Source organism: Gavialis gangeticus, unplaced genomic scaffold (genome assembly GCF_001723915.1).
Source record: "Gavialis gangeticus isolate Ggan-Ray unplaced genomic scaffold, GavGan_comp1, whole genome shotgun sequence".
Taxonomy (NCBI): Eukaryota; Metazoa; Chordata; order Crocodylia; family Gavialidae; genus Gavialis; species Gavialis gangeticus.
Window position 1 is genome coordinate 7,101,685 of NW_017729025.1, and position 11,211 is coordinate 7,112,895.

General features: G+C 51.9%; 1 protein-coding gene across 2 annotated transcripts in view; it reads right to left on the bottom strand.

Moving 5' to 3' along the window:
* GNG2 (G protein subunit gamma 2) overlaps window positions 1-11,211 on the bottom strand; it is a 117,612-nt gene that overhangs the window by 81,975 nt on the left and 24,426 nt on the right. For both annotated transcript variants that reach the window (XM_019518351.1, XM_019518350.1), the window contains exon 3: window positions 6,900-6,991. The gene's annotated coding sequence lies outside the window, so the exon portion shown is untranslated. The remainder of the gene's footprint in view (window positions 1-6,899; window positions 6,992-11,211) is intronic.

The window sequence follows — 11,211 nt, forward strand, 5'->3', positions numbered from 1 at the left end:
TGGACTACACGTACGTCCATTTAACTTGTTCATTTGACAGCAAAATTGCCATTGCTAGGGCCTCCTGTGTTCTGGGGAGGATTGTGGATGGGCTGCAGCGAGAAATGTCTTTGCAATCCCGAACGCAGATGGTGGGTCATTATTAGCACATTGTCTGGGAAATTGAGGGGGAAGCTTGAGCCAAGGAAGCCTTTGATAATCACAGAATCATAGACCACGAGGGCTGGAAGGGACCTCAGGAGGTCACATCTAGTCCAACCCCCTGCTCCAAACCAATCACTCACTATAATGGACATGACAAAAAGCAGAACTTCAGAGTGAGTTTGCTGAGATGGGTGAAGCCCGGTTTGGCAAAGAAGGATTAGGACATTTCAGACTGCACACAGCTCCCAAGTGGTAATGTGTCTATCCCTCATTACTGGCATGCCGGCTCTGCTAACAAGCGCTTTTGGTCTCTTACTGGTGAACCGCAGGCAGGATGTCAAACTTCATTCCCTATTTTGTCCCCCCCAACACCCAGTAGAGGAACAATTTTCTGATAAATCAAATCCTTAGTGCTACCATCTGCTAGGAGTAAGAACCATGTCCCGAGAGCTGCCTGGTTTCCCCTTTGATTTGCAAAGATGGGCTCCAAGATAATGGTTGCGGAGAAGGCAATGAACCAAAGATAAAATCTGGCGCTGTGTTTTTGTACGAGGAAGGTACAGATAAGGAGCCCACTTCCTCCAGGCGGTGAGCACCGTGCATGTCACAGCTCGTGTGGGCTGTGGGTTCTCCACTGGGACAGGTACGGAGGGACAAGTCACTCACCAGGATGGCAGCGAAGAGGAGAGACTGCCAGAGGATCTTCTGATCATCTACAGCAGGGGTGCTCAGGCCCTGTCTTGCAGGCCAGATCCTGCCTGTGGATCTGTATCAGTCAGCCCGTGCAGCTCCCCCAGGGTCCAGCGTTACTTGCTGCTCCCTTGGTGCCAATCTGGGGAGCAGTGGCAGTGTTACTTGCTGCTCCCTTGATGCCAAACAGCTGGGCCCAGGGGGAGTCCCGTGGGCTGGGTAACACGCTTTTTGCATGCTGGACTGTGCTGGCATATGGGCAGAGCAGGGTGGTGCAAGCCGGACTGGGGCAGCGTATGGGGTGTGACCAAATCCAGTAAGCAAGCAGCGTGCAGCTGGATGGGGGCAGTGCAGAATTGGATCCATGGGCCCTGCACAGGATCTGGCCCACTGACTGGCTCCGCATCATCCATCCGGCCTGCAGGGCCACAAAGTTGGACACCGCTGATCTACATGGATGCCCAGTGTGACCCAAGCCAGAGACCCTTGCCCTGTGGCCACTGCCCAACGCCCATCGTTCCTGGGCACACACGGGCACATTGCTCAGGATGTGGAGTCTTCTTGCTGCATGGGGCTACCGTAAGGGGCATTCCCCCTCTGAGGGGGCTGCGTTTTCCATCGACATCACATGCCAGAACCCTTGCTGGATTGAGCAGGTCCTCAGATCAGATCCTCTATCAGGCAGGGAGCACAAGGCAGGGAGCAGAAAGCAGAGCTGCGCATCAGGCAGGGAGAAGAAAGAAGAGCAGGAGTTTGGGCAGGGGAAGGGGATCCGAATGGCACTTGGGGAAGGTGCATTGCTTGCTTTCAAGGGCCTATCCTCTCAAGGGCAGCGCAAGCACTGCAGAGAGGGAACGATCACAGTGGTTACAGACCATCAGTCCATTGGAAATTACCTTTGTGGCCTTGGTTACGGGCCATTACTATTGGACCTATTATCTGCTATTATTATTTTATCTGTTATTTGCCATCAGACACATGCTGAATGGACCAGGCACCCTACCCAACAGCAATGTTTGCCTGGGGAATGACTCTAGGCTTCAGTTCATTTTGCATTAACTCCTACTTGGGCACTGCCAGGCCATTATGGGGCTAGTAACAGAGCCGACATGCCCACTCTGAACACAACGGCGGAGGAGGTTGTTTGCTCTCCTGCAGTCGCAGCGCACCTGCCTCTGGAGTCACAGCGAGGAGTCTGACCCCCGGGGGCAAGCCAGAGGGGACATCTGCTCCCCACCTCCAAGCCCTCTGCTGTCACTGCATCCTCAAGCCCAGCTTTCTGGGAGTTACTGTAGCAACACAATCACTCCCAGGCAGACGTAGGAGTCCATCTCCTTACCAAAGCATCCGAGGGCTTGTGGTCTTCCCTGGATGCATCCTTCAAATGACCTTGAGAGGCCACACAGTGAAACTGAGGCACAGCGATCCACCCAAGGTCACACAGGGAAGCTGTAGCAGAGCAGGGACGTGAACCCATGCCTCCCAAGTCCCATGCTGATGCTCTGACCGCTGGGCCATCCAACCTCAGAGGCTCATTTTGGGCCTACACGTGCATTTTGCTCTCTGTAAAAATGGCAATAAGGAGTTTACAACTCAGATGATGCTGTGGTTTATTCTTCTAGAGACCTGCATTTGCCAGCGCTAGCAGCCAGCCAAAGCACAGCCTTCTGAAACCAAATGTATGAGCACAGCATGAGGTCAAAGCAACCCCTGAAAGAAAGGACCTCATCCTATCGGAAGAGTCGATTTTTTTTCCCTTCATCTGTTCCCTTTTCTGCCTCGTTTGGCGATTGGTTTTCTGCTCTGCCCAGCCACGCGGGATAATCGACATGGGGAACGGGCACTGGAGCCGGGCTCCCTCCCATAGCTTTGTCTCCTGGGCGCATCGTTAGTGGCAGTGGTGGTCTATATTTAGTGCAGAGAGGCCAGCTCGTGAAGGAGCACTGCTGGTGCTTTTCATCAGAAAAAGCACACCGGCACCTCGCTGCTCCACAGGGGGAAGCTCTGCATTCGAACCCACATTGCAGCACACAGGGCCAGGCAGGGACTGTGCCAGTCTGCAAGCTTCAGAGGGCAAATGTGGTGCTGCGCACTGGGCATCTGTCTGCAGTTGTCTGCTAGCTCCTGCCCTGGCATCGTCAGCCCACCTAGCTCCCGCAGTCAAAGAACATTGTACCCAACAGCCGGCCAAGGTGTGACATGGCCAGCCACCTTTCAGTCCTCAGCTTGAACAGCCAGGTCCCATTTACAGCTGCGTTGACGTAAGGGCAGCCGTTGGCCTGAGTACGGAGCAGGGCGGGAACACAGTAGCAAGGCCCCTTAGCAGCTCTGGCAAGGAGAAGGCTACAGAGGTTTCATTAGCATTGCTGGACAAGCTGTTTTAGAAGACACACAGCACAGCAAGGGAGAAGAGCATGAACTAACAGTGTACAAACTTCAGGGACAGCAAGAAGCGTTCAAGGGAACATGCACTGGAGGATGGGGCATGCTCCTAGAAGGATGCAAGTGTCTCTTCTCATCTGGAAAGGATACGCCACCCATCAGACTATCGTACTACAGGCTGCCCTGGGAACAGGGGGGCATTTGTCTGCAGTTTCCTGCCACCTCTCCCCTGGCATCAACACCAGGGGCTGTACCAACGCACAGCAGACATGCTCCCCAGCATGGGAAATGATGCTCAGTCAGGGGAGATCTTTCCATGAGAGTGAGTGGGGAGAGCAGCACCCCACTGCTTTCCTCCAAGCGAATGGCTCCTCCTATTACCCTTCTCCCAATTCAATCTCTCTTCAAAAGCTGGCCAGCAAATCTTTTATGCACGTCCCTCTGCCACCCTCCAATTTTGATGCTTTTATCCTCTTCTGTTAAGTCTAAGCAGAAGTGGAGTGGGCACCACCTACCTGGTTTGGCGTGCTCTTGGCCTTCCCACCTCTCAGCTCGTCTCCGCTGCAGAGTTAACTTTAATTTCAACTTCTGATCTGGCCCTGGTCACACCCAAAATCCCTTCACTCAAGAGCAGTGGTGCTTTTAACTCAAGTCAGCCAGTCCAGGAGGCAGCTCATGTTGAGCCAGCTCAGCCTGTCTGCTGCTCACACATCTGCTCCCAAGTGTGGACAAAGGCTAGTGTCACCTGAGCCCAACCCGGCTTCCACCCCTGTCCTCATGCTCTCCCCATGAGCCCAGAAGGGACAGATTCCTCCACCCACAAGTCGCTTGGAAAGCATCTGGAGAATGGCCTGGCTTTCTGCAACACTAAGAGTTATGGGACAAGCTCCCAGCTTGCATAGAGCTCCATGCAGCACTGGCGCAGACCACCACCTCGAGTGTTATTATGCCACATGGCTGCTTTGATCCAAGCTAGGCTAATGCAAGAGGTATATCACTGCCTTCCCTATTCAGTGAAGAGGTATCTGCATGTCCCAGACTCCCCTCTTCAGGAGCAATCTTACTGCCACCTTCTCCCTAAAGTGGCTACTTCCCCAAAGAGCCTCTGACGCCAGACAGACAATCATGGACCCTGCTGCAATCTCCATCCGTCCTGTTCACCAGCACAGGTTATGCCACGATCAGGAAAGGCCCTCCCAGGAGAGCTGCATACAGCAGACACCACTTTTTGTACCTCACTCCTAGGTGACCAGGGAGAGAGTAGCAGACAGTCTGCATTTACTAAATAGCTACCTGGGATGGACGTGGACAGGCAACACCTAAACCAGTATAACTTCTATGTGTGGAGTTTTACCTCTGATCCCTTTCAGGGTACTTCTCCACAGGATTGGGCAAAGGTATCCCAGGGTAGGGCTCTGCATGGCCTATGCATTCCTTTTCGACAGTGCTATTATGCCGATTGCATCAGTTTAAACATGCCATCTGTCCAGGCTTTGGAAGCCAGGTTGCATCTGATCAGTGGAAGCTCAAATGAATATTCTGGGAAATAAAGCCTTAAACTGAAAGCTAAAGTCGTAAGAGATGAGAGGAGTTCTGGGCAACTGAGCACCTAATGAATGGCCTTGTGTTTCTTAATGCTCCTGGCCTGAGTGTTTCTGTAGGGCTGCCATCATTAGGGTACCCCACAATTCTGTCTGCACTTCAGCTTCCCTGAGACTGGCCTTTTTGTGTTGAGCCGAGCTCTTTAAAGGGAAAGTTGAATTTATATTTGCACGTGGAAATACCATCTGCCAGTGATTTCTCCCCAAGCTGCTGGTAAAGGAGGTTTCCAAGTCTTGGCAGCACCCTGCTGAGTCAAACAGCTCCCTGAGGCCGGAAATAAGAGGCAATGGCTTAAAGCAGAAAGAATACCTTTGACTTAGAAATCTGCATTTGCTCCTGTATCTCGAGAGCCACAGAGAGAACGCTGTACCGGCATTTGCTCAAGGAGATGATTTGCTCTGGAAAGTTAAGAAACGCTTTCTCCCCTGCCAGCAAGCAAGCGAGGCTTGCCACCCTCCCAGTGCCTGCTCCTTTCCCTCGCTGTCTCTAGCCACCCCGCTCCTTCCTCCACCCCCTCCTTTCTGAGACATAGTATTTCTTATTCCAAAAAGTTGTCAGGCCAAGTGTGATTTGCAGTGGAGCCGTTGTGAGCAATGCCCAGAATTTCAATCAAAAGGCAAGCATTCACTGTGTCAGCAGCCTGCTGGCTCTGGCTGTACCGCACCCCTGCCAGCTTTTCGAAGACACAGCAGCTGTGTCAAGCTAGGAGAGAAGCTGTGGCTCTTTGGGTTCAAATGTTATTCTGCAAGCTCACACGGGAATCAATGTATGATCCTCTGGGCCCTATTCAGTCACGCTCCTCTTCTTTTCAAAGAGATCGGATGTTGGTGGCTGGCCCCTGGCTTGGAAACGTCTGTCAGCCTTAGCCGAGGCGGGCTTGAGGAAGGGGCGGCTGGCTCCCAGCGCAGAGATCCCCAAAGGCAAATATATCTGCATCTCAATTCTTATAAAATCATGAAAATGAGGGTTGGAAGAGACCTCAGGAGTCGCATCTAGCCCAACCCCCTGCTCAAAGCAGGACCAGCCCCAACTAGGTCATCCCAACCAAGGCTTTGCCTAGCCGGGTCTTAAAAACTTCCAAGGACAAAGATTGCACCGCCTCTCTGAGTGACCCATTCCAGTGCTTCACCACCCTCCTAGTGACAGAGTTTTTCCTAATATCCAACCTATACTTCCCTTGTTGCAGCTTGAGACCATTGCTTCTTATTCTGTCATCTGCCAGAGGAGGAGCTGATTCCACTCAATTAATGGAAGAAATGGTGCTCACTCCCTATCTCTTCTCTCAACACAACAGGGATGCCTCTCCTTCCTTTCCTTTCCAGCATGTGTTGCTCAGTAGTGAATATATAGAGTGATCATTAGGCTCCAGAGTCAACACCCCACTCACAGCCAGGGGGGCAATCACATCTAGAAAAGCTATTCTTTCAGGCTACCTGGATTCCCAGGCAGATACTACTACAGATTTACACCCAGTACGCTATCTTTGCTATGATCAAACTTAGAATTTATACCAGGAAAATAATGGAGGCATACAGGGTAGGGAAGGTACAGGAACACCCACAATCTAACCCTAGCTCTAGCCGAAACTGGGCACTTTGGGTTTGTAGATAAAGAGGCTATTTAATGATTAAGTTCACACAGAGACTGCTTGGCAGTATCTACATGTTTTCTCCCAATACTAGAAGCTGAAAGCATGGCTCTTACGGCCTTTGCTGCTTGAAGATCTGTTCTCTGCCAAAAAAATCAAATGCATTTCAGCATCACATTCCCCTTTCCTTATCTCAGACACTGTCAGGTACAGGAAGAAACATCCAGACCCCTGATCAATTACATCCATGCTGGACACCTCACACCAACCTCTGGCTGGGTCATTCAACAAGAACAAGCTCAAAAACATAACACCCAAAATCCTGGTGCTGGTAAAACACACCCGACCGACTGCACTGGCAAAGCTCACTCCTAGAGATGCAGATTTTAATGCCACAAAGGACTACTGTAATCACCTCGGCTGACCTCCTTCATAATACAGGCTGTAAGATGTCACTGAGGTGCTCATGCACTGGCCCGTGCCTTTTAGTTACCTGGAGTCGCTCTCTGTGGAAGCCACCTGTTCTTGATCCAAGCGATGGAGATTCCTTGATTCAAGTGACCTGGTCCTAGGTAAGCTGTTGATCTGTTAAAAAAAAAAAAGCACCTTATTTCTCGTTCAAACGGGCCAACATAAGCTTCCAACCATTCCTACTCTGTACAGCACAGGTGGGGACAGCAGACTTCCCCATCCTATTCTGAATAGGATTTGTATGGGTTTCAGGGCAACGGAGAAGCACAAAAAATATACAAGGCAATGGGGATTTCTGGGTGGAAGGCAGCCCCCGTGTTTGACCTACAAGGCCAAATCACCTCCAGGCATCAGTGCGGGACTCTTGGCACAAAATACCAAATTGAACTGATTCAACAGAGAAAGCAGTGAATACTGGCCATTCCCACGAACAAGAGATGGGTGCCCATGTCCGTGGCAGCTGGAGGAGTGGCAGAAAGGCTTAACCCCCATGCCTCCATGGTCCTGACCCTTTCTGAGATACCCATGAACATGTCACGTGCAAGATGCAGGGCTCTCATGAAGCTGCCAGCTCGGCTCACGCCAACCACTGAAACGGCATTTCAGAGCCGTGCGTGCCCCTCCTGGCCTGGTTCTTATATTCTGCACATCACCAGGAATATTCGGTGCCTTCTGGGGTTATGAATAAATAACTAAGCCTTGTGACTACTGATGTGGGCTGCAAGAAGCTGGTAATCTCCAATCTCTCCTCCCCATCATCTTGCCTGAGTGATAATATGAGGTGGTCCAGATCTGGAGTACTAATAGCTCCTCAGATTCATTAGGCATGAAGAGATGTCCCTATGATGTTTCGTGAGATGACAGCACGGGTCCCCCTTTCCATTCTTCACCCCAGTGTGTCCCAGCCAGCATAAGGCAGAACTCCCTTTCACCCCACCTGTGCCTTGTTTCTCAGGGGCCATCCCTACCTCACTCCTTTCCTAGTACAACCTGCTGCTGCGCCGCCCGAGCTTGCAGCACTTTGCCTGCATCCTGCCTGGGCAGGAATGATGCTGCACACAACTGCACCTGTTCTGCCAATGCCCAGAGCTGCTCGTGCCTATTCAGAAGTGGGAAGTGGGCTTAGAAGCTAATGCGAGGCAGCCCAGCCGGTGGGTCCTGCATTCCTCCATGGCAGCGAGGAAGTGGGAACAAGGGGAAGAGACACTTTGGGGCAGAAAGCCACCCCCTGAAGCCGACCGTGATGTCTCAGGCAGCATCCACCACTGGCTGGATCAGACCTTTGCAGGCTGGATCTGACACTTCATGGACCAGATCTGGCCGGCACACTGTAGGGTTGCTGACCCCTAAGCTATCCACGACCCAAGAGCAACCCATGACAAGTGACAGTGCTGGATGCTCACTGCCGAAGTTGCAAATAAAGACTTTTTTTTCCGACTATCTAGTTGGTTTAATAAAAGATATTGCCTCTACCACACTCACTACTTCAGAAGTGACGAAGACAACGCAATCCAGATCCTCTCTGACTCCCTCCGGAGAAAGCTCGGCTGCAATGTCTGGGGCAGATTGGGCTTTTCAGAGAGGTTTAATGTTTTGCTTGCTGCGGGGTTGAAACTTGGGGCGAAAAAGCAACAGGTTTTTCCTCCATCTGTTAAATCATGGTGTGTTTTGGTGCTAGCGTGGTCAGATGGAGCGTTGAGGAGTGAGTTGGGAAACTTAAGATCTTGCTCTTTTCTTATCTGTTCTCCCCTCCTAAAGCCCCTCTAGAAATCATAGAAATACATATGCTCATTCCAAAGGTGCCAACACATCTAGTTCATGTGCAACAATTGGGGAGGGATGGGGAAGAGAGAGACGTCTCCCAGCCGCTGGTTTTGAGTGCTAAACCTCTCCCCCGCCACACATGCGGTAGAGCTGGCAACACTTTCAAAGCTTTGAATATTGCATTTTGAAGTTTGGGGGGGAAGTTTCAAAGCCATTTATACACTGCCCCCACTCTTCTCCCTCAGCAGTCGTACCACACTGCTCCATTCCTCTTTCCTCTCCCGTGACGGAAAAAAGCTCTCGTTAGTTTTGATGTGCAAGGTCTGTGCCTTGCTAACGAAGGCCCAGGTCCATACTCGTTTGTACTGCGGGAGCACCCAGGTGAGGCTGCATGCTCCACACATGCCTGGAGAAAATGATTCAAGGCTCTACCCCTTGATGACACGTTTGGGGTCTATTTTATTTGGCTCTGGCTGCCTCAGGGCTCTACTTTCAAGGGATAGAAACATCCCTCTTTTTTTTTTAAGCCAAGTTCTCCTCCTCCCTCCCTTCCAAAGCTGATTTTGCGAGGGACTTAGCAGGGTCTCTGTGCACAGGTGAAGAGGGGGAGTGCCGCCGAACCCTCCACCATATTACAGCGGCAACAGGGGTGGGAGAAAAAAAGCCCTCGCTGTCCCCAGTTATAAGTGCCTCTCCTCTTTCTCATGGCCCTCCTTATTAGCCCATGTTTTGGGCAGCACAGTGAAACATATACCACTCCCAGAAGTGCATGCTTACACAGAGATGCATGACAGAGCCCAAAGGGCTGTCCGAGAATCAGCCCAGGGAGAAGAGTCAGTCGTATCCCTGCCTCCCTCTTCCTTGGCAGCTCAGACAGAGAAAAATTGGTGTGTTGCCTAGCTACATCTGTGCAGGCAGGCTCAGGAGAGGAGATCTCATCTCTGACCAGACTTGGGGAGTGTTGAAGTGCCCGACTCCCCTCATCGAGGGGCCATATGGGTTTGCAGAGGCTCACGGCTGCTCTTGTGCCCAGCCTAGAGATGGTGCCTGCGTAGGCACCTGGTCACAGGATCCCTGGGGAACGTGTTATGGGTGTTCCTGTCTAAGCCCCTATCTAGTGATGCCGCTGGAGGTCGTAGCCAAACTGGCCTTGACCTTCACTGCTCTTGAGCTAGCAGCGATAGGGGCTTCAGCATGGGCTGCACAGGCCCATGTGGGAGCTGGGATAGACCAGCCTGCTCATGGGCAGATCTAGGATTTTGAAAAGGGGGGCACACATGGAGAGGGGCATCGTCACGTATAACATACCACACATTTTTCTCTGGGTAAAACGAACTTAGAAGCTTTACTAAAATGCCAGGGGCCAGGGGCCTGGGGCTGTATTTTAAGACTAATGCAAGAACAAATATCACTTGACTGGAATAAGTGAAAAACCATCTGCAAGGCTGGGAGATAGGCCTATTTGAAAGCTGAGGCTGGGGGCCTAGCCCACCAAGTGCATCGTGGCTGCTACTAGTGGGCAGTGGTAGTATCCTCGGCTAACAACTGATTACGGGGGACAAATAATGGAAAAGCAGGGTATGCTCATGAAGGTCATAGGGCCAGAACAGGCTGGGAGATAGCAGCTTCAATGCCAGGAGCAACGGGCAGTCAGCAGAATGGCAGAAGTAAGGCTAGCTTGATTAATGGACCAGCAAGGCCATTAAAAAGGAGAGGGGGTGGTGAACACCCATGGAAAGAATCGGGTAGATGATAATGAGCTATGAAGTCAAGTGACTCCTTCACTGCTGCCTGAATAGAAATGCTGCTGCCACTACCAGGCAGCTAGTTTTAACTTTTGAGTGGAGCAAGAACCCAAGCGGGGATGCATGTGTGCCAGTGCACACCCCCGAACCTGCTGCAGACACTGCTCATCCCACACAGACCACCTCTCCTCCACACCGAAGCTGGGCAAGGTCCTGCCCTGATCACTCCCGGGGAGTCCAGCAGCCGGCTTTCTGCAGGGGTCCAAGGCGAAGACCGCGGCAGTACGAGACAGCTGTGTAATGGCTAGCAGCCGGCTCAGCAGGTGGTCACTAGAAGAGGATGCTCACCCTGCTCTCAGCAGGATGAAGGGCCCTGTCCCGTGCGGCTCCAAGCTCAGTGGGGTCGAAAGGCTGCGACATGCATTGATACCCAACATGCGAGAAAAATTCCAGGGGAAGTCCCAAGACTTGAGGCATTTAAGCCACTTTGCTCTAAAGCATGGAAAGCTGTGTCAGGCCCCCGTCAGCAAGTCTTCTCACATCAGTACTTTCCCTTTTTCTCTCCACTTGGCTCCTGAGGGCTATGAGAAACAAGTCCTTCCCCCCACTCAGGGTCCCTCCAGCTCCTCATCCCAGTGCCTTTATTCAGCAGCCCCACGTCTCCCACTTTCCCCTGCCTCTTCACCACAGCTGTCTCCCCATAGCGCCTTTCCCCTCTCCACCCTCTTCCTCCTGCCCCACTGGTTCTCAGCCTCCATCTGAGCTCAATGTCTTCAGTGTCCGCTAGCTCCTGTTTCTTCTGTCTGTAGCCTCCTTGCCCCTCCA